This window comes from Nicotiana attenuata, chromosome 8, assembly GCF_001879085.1.
Source record: "Nicotiana attenuata strain UT chromosome 8, NIATTr2, whole genome shotgun sequence".
NCBI lineage: Eukaryota > Viridiplantae > Streptophyta > Magnoliopsida > Solanales > Solanaceae > Nicotiana > Nicotiana attenuata.
In genome coordinates this window covers 34,644,410-34,653,984 of record NC_031996.1, presented here as the reverse complement: position 1 = coordinate 34,653,984, position 9,575 = coordinate 34,644,410, and positions in this window count along the sequence as shown.

The window sequence follows — 9,575 nt, the reverse complement described above, 5'->3', positions numbered from 1 at the left end:
ATCGGATACCATCTTGAACTCTGTACTGGTGCTGAAGGCTTCCTGGAGCCTAACTTCCTGCAGATGGAGGTCCTCGAGGTTGGGTACCACCTCGGGACTGGAGGTGATGCCATTGGCTTCTTAAAGCCTAACTTCTTTTTGATGGAGGTCCTCGAGGTCGGGTACCACCTTGGGACTGGAGACGACGCTGTTGGCTTCTATAAGCCTAACTTCTTGTTGATGGAGGTCCTCGAGGTCGGGTACCACCTCGGGACTAGCATCGAAGTCATTGGCCTCCGGGGCCTATCTTGGTCAAGCGGACCGTTGCTGTTTTCCCACATATATATAGGGTTGCTTCCAATTTTTTAGGGGTCTCCTAACTTTAGATAGTTATCCCCCTATTTCGGCATTGAGCCCCTCATTACCTCTAGCGCCAAAGTATTTGTGCGGATTCCTGCTTCAATTCCTCTAGCCTTGCCGCAGCCATGACCGTTACCTCGGGGCCTATTCGGCAGAGAGGGGAGAGTCCCGCTCCCGATGCTCGGGATCAAAGAGAGACTTTTTTGAAGATTATTTCTTTGATAGGAGAAGGGCACCTTGAGTTAGCAAGGAGAGATGGCGGATGGGAGGAGAGAGTGGTGTTACAGACTCTTTCCTCGGATGAAGGCATCTCGGATCATGTTGATGGATTCCTGAACGTGTATACGTATCCTTTCACACTGGGCCCCCTTGATAGGGTTGTGCTCGACTTCTTTTTAAAGTATCGGTTTACTTTGGCGCAGATACACTAGTCGTTTTGGCGAATAGTGTTGATGATGAGGTTCTTCACGGAGAAGGTGGGGCTTGAGTTCACGCTCAGCCATCTCGTCAGGCTGTATCGGCCCTTTCACCACCGAGTTCTGTTACCCTTGCGGTGCTGTTCGTCCACGCCCTTTGTTGTTGATGACGAGGAAGATGGAGATCGGGAGGGGATTAGTCGGTTCGTCCGGGTCCGGACGGCCGACGTTATCCCCGTGGAATTTATGCCATTCCCCGAAGAATGGAACTATATGCGTGAGTGGAGCATCCCGTGCTTTCTCAAATTTGCTCATGGTTAAAGCTAGTTTCGTAACCGCGTTTCCTCCTTTACTGCAGCAATTCCATGGGCATCGGGCGACGTTCCTGATCTGCCTGGTTGGGCCCGGGAGCTGGCGACCCGCTCGACTTGTGACGAGCGCAAGTGGCGAGTTGTGTCCCGGGGTAGATGGGAAGCAAAATATCACGGTATGTGTGTGTACTATTTTTTCCTTATCCCTCGTTCATTTGGAGAGGCATTTTTCCCTTTTCGCGTATTAACCTTGTTGTCATAGGTATCGGAAAGCCTTTAGAGGCGAGGTCGTGCTCCTCCGGAGATGGGGAGGGGTTGCCAGTTCCCGGGATAAAGGATGATAACAATAAGCGGGACATGCCCTTGCAGGGCGATGGCGCTCAGAGCAAGGCGAAACCGAGCCGTGTCTTCGCAATGGAAACATCGTCTGAGCCTGCCGCGCCCGAAGTTTGTGGTCCTGGAAAGATGGCCTCTCTGAGCGATCGTGCTTCGATCGGGGTCGACTCTTCCAGGGCCGAGGAGACTAGATCAACAGATGTGTGCTCGGCCTTCATAGAAGCCCGCCGGTTGCATTTTGTGCTGAGTTTCGACATAGGCTTTCCGAATTCCGCGTCTTTCCTTCCTTATCGAATTTTTCTTTTGCAGGCTTTTGATAGGCTTAGGTTTAAGCTGCTCTGTCATGGATCTAGGCTCCGGAAAGCTCTGGATGAGGATAGATCCCTTAGGCTCCTTTGTGAGGAAAAGGAAGTCGAGCTGGCATACGGGCGATATGAGGCGTATCAGAGCTCGAATTATGAGGGCTATTTGATGGAGCAGGTTACTTTCTGTCCCGAGCGAGTATGCGTTCTCCCTTTTGGCTTCTGAGGCTAATACTTGTTTATCCCAGCTACAAAAAAAGACGGAGGCCCTGGAACGTCTTCGGTATGAAGCTGATCGTGTCAAGAATGATTGTGACGAGCTAAGAGCTCGGGCGGAGGTTCTGGCTTCGTAGGAGAAGAACGCCCTGGCTAACATCCCTATCTTCGAGGTTCAACTCCGTTTAGCTCATGATAATGCTTTAGTTCAAGAGGATATGATCACAAAGCTCGAATCCGAGCTTTCGAAGGTCAGGGTTGAGATCGTTGATGTCCGGACCGGAGCGGTACTGAGCCGAACTAAGGCTGATTAGGAGATGGCGATTTATTTGAAGGACGCTACTGATGCTCAAGCCGAGTTAAAGAGCGTCCTCGATCGTGAAGAGAGGATCAAAGAATACGCTCGTTGCAAGACTCGAAGAAAGATTTTTGAGGAGATCTGCGCCAGGGGTTTTGTCCTCTCGGAAGAGTTGGCGTGAGCGAGGGCGGACGAGCATGATGCTCGGTTACTCCTGTCCGACACTGAGGAGAGTGAAGATGAGGCTGGCAGGCCGTATTTCCCAGGACTAGGTCGTAGATTTTTCCATTTTGAACGTAGCATTTCCAGAGCATGTTTGTAGATGGAGGATGTGCTTTTTCGCGTACGTGTATAAAAGAAAACCTTGTGGCTTTACTTCTTCTGTACCCTTTTTTGTCTCGCATCGGGCCAGGTGAACTGGTCTCAGAGTTGGTGGGAATCCTTAGATTCGTGATATGGCCCTGGGGCTCACTAGGCTGGCCCGGGGCTCTTACGCGCTCGGTCGAAGCGAACTTTAGTATAAGTTGGCGTTTGAGCCCTTATGCTTTTGATCGACTGTTTTCGGTTTAGTCTCCGAGTCGGGTTTTGACCCGAGCTCATTTGGCCCTCAAGCTTTTATGTTTGCATGGGCTGGCGACTATGGCTCTTATGCCTTTGATCGGAGCGATCTTTTATGTGTGTGGCCCTAAGGCTCATTAGGCTGGCGACAATGGCTCTTACGTTTGGGCCGATGCGGCCTTTTAATGTATGCTGACGACAATGGCTCTTACGCTTAGGGTCGAAGCGACCTTTTAATGTAGGCTTTATTTTCCTCTCGTTGAGAACTTTTGAAATGATTTTTGCCTGACCCGTCGTCGGTTCGGGAAGAACCTCAATTTCAAGTCGTTTGCGGCGATGTTCGAGCACCTCGGAAGGTTTGGCTCATAGGCTGAGTAGCTCGAAGCCTTGTGATTTGGAGCTGACATGGTCGAAACTCTTTTGCCTGTCAAGGGTAGCCTGTTTAACCAGTTCTTTTCGAAGTAATGGCTTATGATTTTGTAGCGACGTTCGGGCATCCCCAAGTTGCGTTAGTTTGGCTGGTACAGCCATATGACCGTAGTCATTTGTGTTTGGCCGGAGCCATTTTTGGTCCCGAGTGTAGTAGTTTAAGTGTCTCTATCGAGGGTTTGCCTTTTCAGGAATCTTACAAATGTGATATATAGCCTAAACTTCGGGATCGAGTTTATGCATGTAGTAAGGTCTTACAAATTTTTCCTGCCTTTGAGGTCTTACAGCTTGTTGATACTTGGTACAAGTATGATTCATGCCTTGCTTGAGGTCTTACAGTTTGTTGATACTTAGTACAAGTATGATTCATGCCTTGCTTGAGGTCTTACAGTTTTATTGTTGCCTTATGTAGGTCATACGAGACCGAGTCTGACTGCTTGGGGTCTTATGGCCTCGGGTTTTTTACTGAATGGCGATTGGCGACAATCTCCGAGTCATCGAGTTCATTTTGGCTCGAGAGACGTTACTCATGAGCTCGGAATTGCCTCATGGAGGGCTTACGATTTGGTGATTCCGACCTTGAGGTCGTGCATTTTTTGAGCTTTTGACGCTAGTCTCCGTGTATTCGGGACGTTTTTTTCTTATTTGGAGATATTTCTTGATTTTCGTGCTGCCTCGTTGAGGGCTTACGAGTTTGGAGTTTCGACCCTGTGGTCATGCAGGTGCCGAATTATCGACGCCAGTCTCCGAGTATTCGGGGCATTTCCTTATGAAGGAATCGTTCTGGAGAAAATGCTAGGTTTCCTTCGGAGCATGAGATACGTTGGAAAAAGCATTCCTTGATTATTTGGCACTAGTACATGTGTTTCCGCCATCGGGGGCTCGGCTGTGCGGACACGGCTCATTCGACCGTTTGGTCTGGTACATCATTTTCCCATTGGGACCCTATTTGGCATTTCTTGGCTCTTCCGAGCGGATGATCTTTCGAGAGGATGTCCTTCGGTGCTCGGGATTGATAGCAAAAGAACCTTGAAGACTTGTTGGATCCCCTTTAGGTAGCATATAGGAGTTGCCTCGTTAAAAACCTTGCCGGCAAAACCCTCTTCGGGAAAAAAGCTCGGTCGAAGGAAAAGAGTGCAACGGATGCTTTTAAAACCTTAAGGTCTTCAGGCTAGGTTAGCGCTTTTGACTGCTTTGATCGGGTGCCTGCATAAGGGTTAGTATAAAGTATAAAATGAAAAAGGGAGATGGCTATACCTTATCGTGGGATGCGTTTGCGACGTTCCTAGGTCTGATATGCCCCTGTTGTTTGTAATGAGGACACGATATGGTCATCCACTATGTTTAATCGGGCTTAGCCGAAGATGTAGTTCGATTACCCTTTGGCTCTTTCGAGAGTGGAGATACTAGTGTCAGTGCCACGTCATGCATCGCGAACATTTCCCTTGCCGTGTGCTGTTCCCCGTGGACGGTTTTAATCCCGTCTTTTGTTGGGAATTTCATCATTTGGTGGAGGGTGGATGGTACTGCTCTCATGCAGTGTATCCACGGTCGTCCGAACAAGGCGTTGTACCTCATGTCTCCTTCGGTGACATGGAATTCTGACATTTTGGGTCGTGCCGGCCCCACTAACCGGGAGAGTGATCTCTCCTTTCGTTGTTTCACTTGCCATGTTGAATCCGGTGAGGACTCGAATGGCAGGCACGATTTGGTCTAGCAGTCCGAGCTGCTCTATTACCTTCGACCTTATAATGTTGGCCGAGCTACCTGGATCCACGAGTGCACGTTTTATTTGAAATGTATTTACGAGGAAAGAGATTACCAGTGCGTCGTTATGAGGTTGAGACAAGGTCTCGGAGTCCTCCTCGCTAAATGTGAGGGCATCTTCGGGTACGTATCCCCGGGTTCGCTTTTCTCTGGTGATGAATATTTTTGTCCTTCTCATCACGGGTTCCTGGGGAGCGTCGATGCCCCCTAATATCATGTGGATAACATGTCATGGCTCGTTTGTTTCGTTCTTTTTGGCCGCCTCTCTTTCCTGGAACTTATTTTTGGCTCGGTCGCTCAAGAATTCTCTGAGATGACCTTTATTGAGTAGCCTGGCTACTTCCTCTTGGAGCTGGTGACAATCCTCGGTTCTGTGGCCATGCGTGTTGTGAAATTCGCATACCAAGTTATGATTCCTTTGGGAAGGATCCGATTGTACAGGCCTGGACCATCTGGTATCCTTGATTTTGCCGATGGCGAACACGATGTCTGAAACATCAATGTTGAAGTTGTATTCTGATAGGCGTGGTGCCCCTATTGGCCCCGTGTTTTCGTCAAATACGGTTCTGTTAATGAGTCCCCGAGGATTCTGCCCTTGGTTGATCAATCAGTCGTTGCGAGGCGGGTTGCATCTTGGGGAGTTTCTCCTGTCTTCGGTGTATGGCTGATACCTTTCTTTATTTGGCTTTGATTCCTTTGCTAAGAGCCTGCTCGGGTATACTGAGCCCGAAGGGGCTCCTAATTGATCATCCTCGACCCTGATCTTTGACTGGTATCGGTTATGGACGTGCGACCAGGTTACGGCAGGATACTCGATCAGATTCTCTTTCAGCTGCCTTGAGGCTACTGAGCTCCGCTCGTTCAGGCCTTGAGTGAAGGCCTGTACCGCCCAATCGTCAGAGACCGGGGGAAGTTCCATTCGTTCCGTTTGGAAGCGAGATACGAACTCTCGCAGCATTTCGTTCTCCCTCTGCCTGATTTTGAATACGTCAGACTTCCTCGTTGCTACTTTGATGGCACCGGCATGTGCCTTTATGAAGGACTCTGCCAGCATGGCAAACGAGTCTATGGAGTTTGGGGCTAAGTTGTGGTACCACATCATGGCCCCCTTCGAGAGCGTTTCCCCGAACTTCTTCAGCAAGACGGACTCGATCTCGTCGTCTTTTATGTCGTTGCCCTTTACTGTGCACGTGTAGGCGGTAACATGCTCGTTGGGGTCTGAGGTCCCATTGTATTTTGGGAGTTCCGGCATTCTGAACTTCTTTGGAATGGGTTTCGGAGCCGCTTCCTCCGGGAACGGCCGCTGCACGAACTTCCTCGAGTCTACGCCCTTCAGGACCGGGGGCGCGCCCGGGATTTGGTCGACCCTGGAGTTGTAAGTTTCGACCATTTTGTCTTTGGCTGCTATCGTTTTGTCACCCGACTCGATCCTTCTGGTAAGATCCTTGAGCATTTTTACGATAGCAGGGTCGGCTATCGAGCCATTATTCCTCGATCTCTCTGGTACCTGTTCGACCGGGGAATTATTCTCGGTGCTACGGTGCTGAGAGTTTTTGGGTGGCTTTGCAGCTGAGCGATAGCCAGCTGTTGTGTCTGCAACATTTCAAAAATAACATGAAGGCTAACATCTCGTTCTTCCCGAGCTGGGGTTTTTTAGGCTTCCTGTTGGTCGCCTTGTTGTATGCTCCTGTCGGTGCGCGAGGCTTCGTTGCTCTGACGTGCGTCGCGCGAGCCTGCGTCCGCTGGAATCAGTCCAGGTGCGTCCTTGGGGTTCCGTGGTGGCGTACCAACAATTGGAACAGCCACACCATTTTCTCCGTGATTTACGAGGTCGTCGTTCTCAACTCTGTTTACTGAGCCAGACATATTGACCTGAAATCGAAGATCTTGGACAAGAAAAAGTGTGAAAGGTAACTTGCATTGTGTAACGAAACCGGCAAATAAAATAATCACTATTATTTGTAGCCCCGCGGTGGGCGCCAAACTTTTTGCCGTGAAAATGGTAATAACAATTAAATTTGTTGATGGGACTCTAAAAATACGTAATCTATTTTTATGCTAGTTGCCAAGCAGTTGATGCTATGTGTATAAAGTTTAAGGACGAAATGCGAGCTAAAATAGGGCTATAATCGAACCGATGAGTTAGCTGTTCAGGGCCTTGAGCTAGTCGATTTGGGGCCTCGAGGTCGATTACCGGGCTCGGGCTCGAGCTGTTAGGGGCAGTCGGGGAAGGGCTAACAGTTGTGATATAATTAAAGGAGGCTCTTTATGGCCAATGATAAGCAATAAATGAAAAACAAGTATGAAGATAGTAAATCAAAGCAACAATATCGAGAGAGTATGTTAGAGAGAAAAGAGAGAGAGAGTTCTTATATATTTTGTGTAGAATAGTTGGATCAATATCGTTCTTTACAATGTAGTAAGGATCCCCTTTATATAGAAGGAGATATCTTATATGGTACGACATACATTAAATGTAAAGATATGGAGATGGGATAGCTAGATGTGACACCCTTATCTGGGTTCAGAGTATTCCGGCTAGACTTTGTTAGACTTAGCCGTGCGTCTTGGGAACTCCCCATTTTTCACTCTTCCCTTGGTCGATATTCCCTTCGGGTCGGGCGTTGATGAGCTCCGAGGAAGGAGACTCGAGCACAACTCTGCAGCCTCGAGGCTTCGAGGTGACCCTCCGAAATGCCTTAATGACGGGAAATTTGTACCTCCGTTTTTGCCGTATACAATCAACATGAGGCAACTAATAGAATAATTCAAACACTAGGGAATGCAACTCAAGCAACACAAGGTAGTGGGCAAAAGCATACAATTAAGATCAGTGAGTAGAGAAATGAAACTAAAGGAGGAAGCCAAACACACGTGAATGAAGCTCAAACAACAATAATAATAACCCAGTAAAATCTCACAAATGAGGTATGGGGAGTGTAGAGTGTATACCTCACCCCTACCCCCGAGGGGTAGAGAGACTATTTCTGGGAGACCCTCGACTAAAAAATATAGATCTGTACCAGCAGCAGTACCTAGAGATAGTATTAACATTATAAGAGATAGAAAATAGGTGAAAAGATAATAACAAAAATCGGTACTAATTATACAGGACTATGAAAATAGAAAAATCGTATGAATACAACATAAGCCACTAGCAGTCCAAGATAAAACACTATCAGACTATCCCCACCCCTGGTATAAAGTACAAAAACGCTCGAATACCTCCTAACCTTCAACCCTAATGCTCTACCTCCATACCTTTCTATCAAGAAACATGTCCTCGGAGATCTGAAATCGCTCCATGTCCTGCCTAATCACCTCGCCCTAATACTTTTTAGGCTGCCATCTACCACTTATCATACTTGCCAAAGCTAACCGCTAACACCTCCTAACTGGGGGCATCTAGGCTTCTCCTCATCACGTGCCCAAACTATCTTAATGAAGCTAAAACATCACATGAAAATGCATGGTCCCGTGTCAAAAGCAGAACAATTGCAAGGAATTGTTTTAGTCCTAAGGCAGATGTGGTTATTGACACTGGGAATGGTTTTAGCCCATTGTTGATGCATAATAGATAAAAAAACTCAAGTCAATGCAGTGAAAGATGAGGGGCAGGGTGGAAAGATAATGGATAAGGGGGGAACCACAAGTCATTCACTATCTATACGAAGCTTGTCACTTGGAACATGCGGGGGTTAAATAAGTTGTATAAATAGAAGGAACTTAAATCTTTTATTATTGAAAATAAAATTAGTATACTTGTTGTTTTGGAAAATAGGGTGAAGGATCGGAAGGCTAGAAGTATTATTGAGAAAATTATTAAAGGATGGACATGGCAAGCTAATTATCATTACCGTAATAAAGGCAGGATATGGATAATATGAGATATGAATAAGCTAAACTTCCAATTGATATCTATGACAGATCAATATGAAGTCGCACGACAAGAATTTCAAGAATATGAAGTTTTCCTAAAGGTTCTGCAGCCTCTCGAGGATAAATACAGACGTCTCCGTACCGATCCGCGAGACTCTACTAAATCGGCTCATGACACGCGAGACCTATGTAACCTAGGCTCTGATACCAACTTGTCACGACCCCAACCCCCGGTCGTAATGGCGCCCAACACACTGCTAGGCAAGCCTGACCAACTAACAACCTTAACCCATTTTCTTATAAAGTTTATTATTAGCTAACACAGTTAAAATGCCCAATTTCCATAATAAAAGCCTGGAACAAGAGTTAAATATGCGGAAATTCAAATGATAATACCACTACGTAGCCCACCGATCCGGTGTCAAGAGTAAGAGCCTCTATTACAAGTCTTTAAAAAGCCTAATATAGAGATAGTCTATGAATACTGAAAGTAAAGAAGATAGAAGGAGAAATCGGGTCTGCGGACGCCATGCAGCTACCTCGATGACTCCGGTAAATGATGAACAGGAGGAAAGCTCTCTCTATGCCTCGGGAACACCTGGATCTGTACACAAAGGTGCAGGGAGTAATGTGAGTACTCCGATCCAGTGAGTAAATAGTCGACTGCGCTCACTGGGGGTGTGCAGACTCCGGGAGGGGCTCCTACAGCCCAAGCGCTATATTG